The following is a 6,250-nucleotide window of genomic DNA, read 5'->3' on the forward strand; positions in this document are numbered from 1 at the left end:
TTGTTTTGAGTCAGTATGAGGACTCATGTTTTTTTAATTCTGCAAAATTCTCAGCTGTCAGTTCTCTAAACATTGTCTCTTTCCCACATTCTTTTTTTTCTTTTAAAGATTTTATTTTATTTATTGTTAGAGAGAGAGAGAGAGTGCAAGCAGGGAGAGGAACAGAGGAGATGGGAGAGGAAGGGGAAAGAATTTCAAGCAAACTCTTCACCCAGTGTAGAGCCCAGTGTGGGGCTTGATCTCAAGACCATGAGACCATGACCTGAGCCAAAACCAAGAGTTGGGATGCTTAACCGACTGAGCCACCCAGAAGCCCCTCCCACATTCTTTATTGTTTTCCTTTCCACTACTTATATTAGACACTGTAGGTAAAACTGTATGAAATTGCTGATAGTCAATCATTTTAGACCTACAAAGAGAGTTCAACTTACTATATTGGAGCTACTCTTTTTTTCTTTTTTTTTAAAATATGAAACACTTCGTGAATTTGCATGTCATCCTTGTGTAGGGGCCGTGTTAATCTTCTCTGTATCATTCTAATTTTAGTCTATGTGCTGCCAGAGTGAGCACAGGAGCTCCCTTTCTGTTAGGCAGATCTTAAATTACTCTTTCCTATTATCCACTTATTTATTTTTTCTGCATTCTGTGTGATTTCCAAATGTCTGTTTTAGAGTTCAATATTTTTGCTTCAATGTATCCATTCTTCTACTTAACCTATTTATCTTTTCTACCTTAATGAGTGTATTTTTCATTTTTAGAATCTCCATTTTGTTCTTTTCAAATGTGCCTTTGCGTTGACATTCAATCTTGTTTTCGTATGTATTTTTTCCTATTTCTCTTTGAAGATTTTACATGTGCTTAAAGTTTCGTTCTTTTAAGTTTTATTTTATTATGTTATGTTAGTCACCATACATTACATCATTAGTTTTTGACATAGTGTTCCACGATTCTTGGTTTGCATATAACACTCTGTGCTCCATTCAGTACGTGCCCTCCTTAATACCCATCACTGAGCTAACTCATCCCCCCACCCTCCCCTCTAAAACTGTCAGTTCTTTTAATTTTTTTTTTTTTATTTCTAGTTCTTAAGGTGAATTTCTCTCATTTGCTATGTCTGTTGATTGTTACTAGACCTCAGGGTGGTTTTTTTCCTCCTGTGGAATGTAATTTTTTGTTGTAAGCTCATTTTGAAGGGGGGAGGCTTTCATAGGAGCCTTGTTCCCTTGAGTTTTGGAGGAATCCCTTCTGAGTAGCTTCACATGGGAAGCTACTCAGGATCCTGTGAGTTTTATCGGTCTGGACAAATTTTTATAACACTTCAGCTCGGAGTTTCATGGGCATGTCATGCTTCATGGTTCCTGGCTTTATGCAGGGACTCAGAGGCTTGCTCTCCTCATTTAAGCCTGAAGTCTTGTTCTCCACCTAGACTTCAGCGCCTATAACCAGTCCCGATATCTTGCGAGATTTTTGTCTTCAGCTTTTATCAACTACTCTGGTTTGGGTTTTATTTTCATTTTGAGTTCCTGGAGATTTTCCTTTCCCTACTTTTGAAATTGATTTTGTACTTAAATAGCTTATCGTTACACTGTATCCAACATTTTTATTTGTTTGGACTGTGGGTAGGTGGGGTGGATAGTCTTTCAGTGTCTGCTCAGTCTACCATACTGCCTGGACATCTGAGGCTTATGAGTTGTTATTATTATGGATATTTTTATTCTCATGAAAGAAATATCTAAGTCTCCACAGATAAGGTATGAGGTGCCCAATTTCCATTCCTAAAGGAGGAATTTTAAGAATACCTTGCATGTATTGAACTTATTTTCAGTCTCTGCCTTCCCAACTCCCTCACAGAAATGGTGTGTATCAATCAAAGTCACCCATGTGATCTTCATCTGGCCAAATCCGATAGGTTGTTCTTTGTCCTCTTCTGGCTCACTTGGCTCAGCTGGCTTTTCCCTTCTTCACCGAATTCTTTCTCTGCCATGCTTCCAGGACACTGCACTCTCCTGGTTTCTTCCCATCTCACTGGCCACCCTTCCCACAGTCCTTTATCCATCTTCTAAAGGTTAAACTTCTTTTCTCCAGATTCCATCTAATTTCACCGACAAGCTGTATTCCCAGATTAATATGCTTCTCTCCATCTCCATGGTGGCCGTGATAGTTCATTATCTTTGGCTAGACTGAGAAAGTGTCTTAGCTGGTCTTCTTCTTTTCCTGCATATCTTACTGTGATTCTGTCCCCATCTAGCAGAGTCAGGATGCACTGCTTAAAACCTACTTCAATGGCTTCCCACTGAACTTAGAATAAAGCCCAACACAACCTCTTGTTGTGACCTTCAAGGCATCCCCTGATCTGGCTGTTGTGTTCCCTTGTAGCCTCTCCTCCTCTACTCCTTGCTAGCTCACATGTTCTAGCCCGGACATCTCATTCTGCCCCAGGGCCTTTGCACATGCTGATCCTTTCATCTGAAATACTTTGCCCCAGCCATCTTCCATGGATGTCTCTTTCATACCGCTCAGCCTCAGTTCAAGTGCCAACTCTTCAGAGAGGCCCTCACTGGTTACCCTTGCTGAAGTAGTCCAGCCCCTCCCCCCATCACTCTCTACCACACTACCCTAAGCTCTATAAGCCTTCATCATCAAATATGATCTCATTTATGTCTTTACTCCTTTATGGTCTCACCCCAACAAGAATGTGAGCTATATTAGGGCAGCATCTGGGTCTGCCTTGTTCACCATTGATTTTCCAATATTAAAAATAATGCCTGGCACTTAGTAGGTACTCAACAATTATTTTTTGAAGGAGCGGGTGGATCTACTTTGCACTTTACATACATGATCTCTTTCAAGTTTTTCAACAGCCCTAAGGTAGAACTGACTGTGTCCATTATAGAGATGAGGAGAGAGGATCCTCTGAGATTCCTAAGATTCTCAGAGTCCTAATGCTAGGAAGAAACTGAGCTAGGCATTAAGATTTCCTGGCTGGATCCAAAGTCATGCTCATTCTCTTGTATCAAATTGCCTCTTGTGGGCAGATTTGGGATTTGGGTGCAGAGGTCAAAACACAAACAGTTGTTGAGTCAGGATGTCCCTTTTGTTTGAGAACAAAACCTTTTATTTAAGCCAATGAAGAACACCCAAGTCCCCAAAGTCCCAACACCGGATGGCATGCTTCCTTGGAAATGCCCACACAATGGTCGGCATTATGCAGAGGCATTTTTTTAATCAACTCTGTTTTGGAGTCTTTCGAACCATAAAAAGACCAGTGTGAAACCACAAAACTTCTATGTTTCTTGCACTCTTAAAACTAAAGAAGGAAAAAAGGGGGGAGGCGGGATTATTTGAACCATATTTTGCAAACGCTAGCTTCTCTCCCAGTCTGAGGCGGCTAGTGCCAAGTTGCAACTCGCCGCACATTTTTATGCGTCGAGTTATTAACCTTTGTAAGCAGCTGCCTACAGTGGAATTATTGATAGGGCCCAGGTCTCTGGGCAAAAGTAGGCATTGCTGCAATGCCCACCAAATGCAGAGCTTTCCACCCTGGCTCCAGAGATTTAAAAGTTCCTTCGGCCACACATGTTTACTGGCACTTTTTCTTTCATTCACTGAAGACTTGGAAGTTCTGGGAGTTGGCATTAGCAATGTGTTGGGCCACAAGGTAGGCCCAGACAAGAGGAAGGTGCGTCTTGAGGCCTGTGTTACCCAGAAACAGTGTGGAGTCAGGCAAACGGCTGTCCAGTTTGATGGACTAGGATTTGAATCCTGGCTTCCCTGATAGACACTCGCTCTGGGTGACAATGGACCAGTGACTTGATCTGGCCCATTCCCAGTTTCCTCATCTGTAAAATGGGGCTCCTTGCCTTATAGGCTGGGCATCAGGATTCAATGAGACATTGCATGGGAGTGAACATAGCCTGATGGTTAAAAGCACGGACTCTGGAGTCCGTGAGACCCCTGTTTGAATCCGACTTCAGCTCCTACCAGCTGCCTGACCTTAGATCATCTTAGACCAAATGTCTCTTAGACTCAGTTTCCCCATCTCACTGGGTGATGCAGAGGTTTAAGTGAGAGAATGAGTGTGAAGCTCTTGGCACAGAGCCTGGCTCATCATTCTCGATAAACGCATCCCATTTTTGTCTCCTTCCTAATAACCAGTTCCTAGGATAGTGGATCATACTGAGAACGTCTGAAATGAGAATCATCGATATTATAAATGTGTTCTTAGGCTCTTTGGCTAACTTAAAAAGTATTTTAAGTTGGTAATCATGATGAGGTTTTGCGTGTGTGTTTCACTTAAACTCAGAAAAATTGGGAAAAAGAAGAAAATCCTTTGTTCAGTGGAGAACATGTTTCAAAGAAAAAGTCATCAGCCAAGAATATTCAGAACTTTTTCTTATGTTTCGAAGAGATGATTATTTAGTAGGCTCTGAGGCACTTAAACTCGGTCCAGAAATTCCTTTGGTAAATAATAATAATAGAAAATATCCTTTGGAAATAGGAGAGGGGATTTAGCAAATGCTTTTCTTTCACGGATCTCAAAGGCTCTCACGTAATTTTAGGGCTTTAGTGATTTTCTTAAAAGGGTTCGACTTTCTTTCCTTTATCAGCCAGAGGTATGTTTACAGGAACTGTAGAACTTTAGAGCTGGAACAGGTCCTAAGGGTGAATTTGTCCAGCCTGTCTGCTATACCAACAGGAGAAACTGAGGCGCAGAGAGGAGGTGATCAGTTGGCAGGAGTGGAGTGTAGGACTCCCTCTAACCAGCTCAGTGCTCCAGCTCAGCACTCTTTTTACTGCAGGCTTCCTGATGCCTTTGGCTTCCACATTCTCAAAAAGGCATCTGAAGGCCGACGCTATATTGACATTTGGCATGTGTTTGCTAGTCTCATCTTTGGGCTTTTGCCTTAGCTTGCTTGCTTGAGTGGGAGGGGCAGGTGAGCAGCAAGGGCATGGGCTTCCCCCTGGGGCTCCTGTCCTGGAGTGCGAGTGTCCAGGCAAGCAGGGGACCATCCCTGGCTTTGGAGTCAGGTTGGCCGCTCACATGTTAGCTGTGACCTTGCGTGATTCACCTAAGTGCTCTGGACCTCTTTGCCTTGCCTTTAAGAAGCAATAGTTCACAGTTACTTGGGTGGGTTTTTGGGTTACGGGTTAAGAGCCTGTGTGCCATGTTCATCTACCCCCGGAGGGCGGACTGTCATTATCCACGCACGTGTCAGATTTATCTCCCCAGTTCAAGATCCATCATTTACATTGTTTTTTTGGACTCATTTCCTCATGGAATTTTCATTCTGTCGTCGAACAGACATTCTAAGCCCGGCGGCATGCTAGGTTTTGGTCATGCATCATGCATTGCCTGGTAGTCAACATGAAACATGGATCTTGCCATTAGGGACCATTCTCAGAAAAACCAGAGCAGTGAATCTGTAGCAACACCACGGAGCTGTGTGTCTGTGAGGGTGGGGCAGGTATGCTGTGGTCACAGACCACCCCCACACGCTGCGGCTTAAAAAAACAACGAAGCTGGACTTGGGCTCTTGCTACGTGTCTAACACTGGTCCTCCGGAGGGCTCCGTTTGTCACAGCTACTCCGAAGTGCAGGCTGATGTAGAATCACCTCGACATGGGCCCTCATGATCACTGAAGCAGCACAAGGGGGAGACTGCGGAGTCACCCCGAGACTCTTAGAGCTTCCACCAGAAATGGCACACGTTGTTTCTACTCCTATTTCATTGGCCAGAGCCAGGCATATGGCCACACCTAACTTCAAAGGAGGTGAGGAGCCGCATTCTGGAAAGAGAAGGGACATAGCTCTGTGCCTCGGTTTGCCCATCTGTTCAGGCAGGAGGCAGGACCGGCGGGCACCATGCATCCCGAGGCAGTGCACGGTCCTGTCTCCTGTGTAACAGGAGCAGGATCACTCATGTTCACCTTCAGGGAGTTGGCGGGGAAGTGGGTGTAGCCAGTGCTTAGAACTAATTTAGATTTCTGATTTCCAGAGAGATGCCTTTATTTTGGGCCTCCTTTGCCTTCTGCTCTTAAATTCTGGCAGAAGTATTTTCAAGGTTATGGTTATTACATCAATTATTTTTCTAATTTCTTTTTTGAGTGAAATCCATTTTTGCAGAGTGAAGAAGGAGTGGCGTGAAAGGGGTTTAATAAGGGGAGGGAAGCCATAATTTTGGCAGGAGAATCGTGACACTTTCAAAGTGAGTAATTATGGATGGGGTGAGCTTCAAACCAACTTTCACAG

The 6,250-nt window shown here is 43.6% G+C and overlaps 1 non-coding gene across 1 annotated transcript; it reads right to left on the reverse strand.

Moving 5' to 3' along the window:
- Window positions 1–463: 463 nt before the first annotated feature.
- On the reverse strand, window positions 464–570 carry LOC114208940 (U6 spliceosomal RNA). The gene has a single exon (XR_003609191.1). It is a non-coding gene; the product is annotated as a U6 spliceosomal RNA (small nuclear RNA).
- Window positions 571–6,250: the final 5,680 nt, after the last annotated feature.

This window comes from Eumetopias jubatus, unplaced genomic scaffold (genome assembly GCF_037043125.1).
Source record: "Eumetopias jubatus isolate StellerSeaLion01/CBP00866 unplaced genomic scaffold, mEumJub1_p1.0 scaffold_7, whole genome shotgun sequence".
NCBI classification, from domain to species: domain Eukaryota; kingdom Metazoa; phylum Chordata; class Mammalia; order Carnivora; family Otariidae; genus Eumetopias; species Eumetopias jubatus.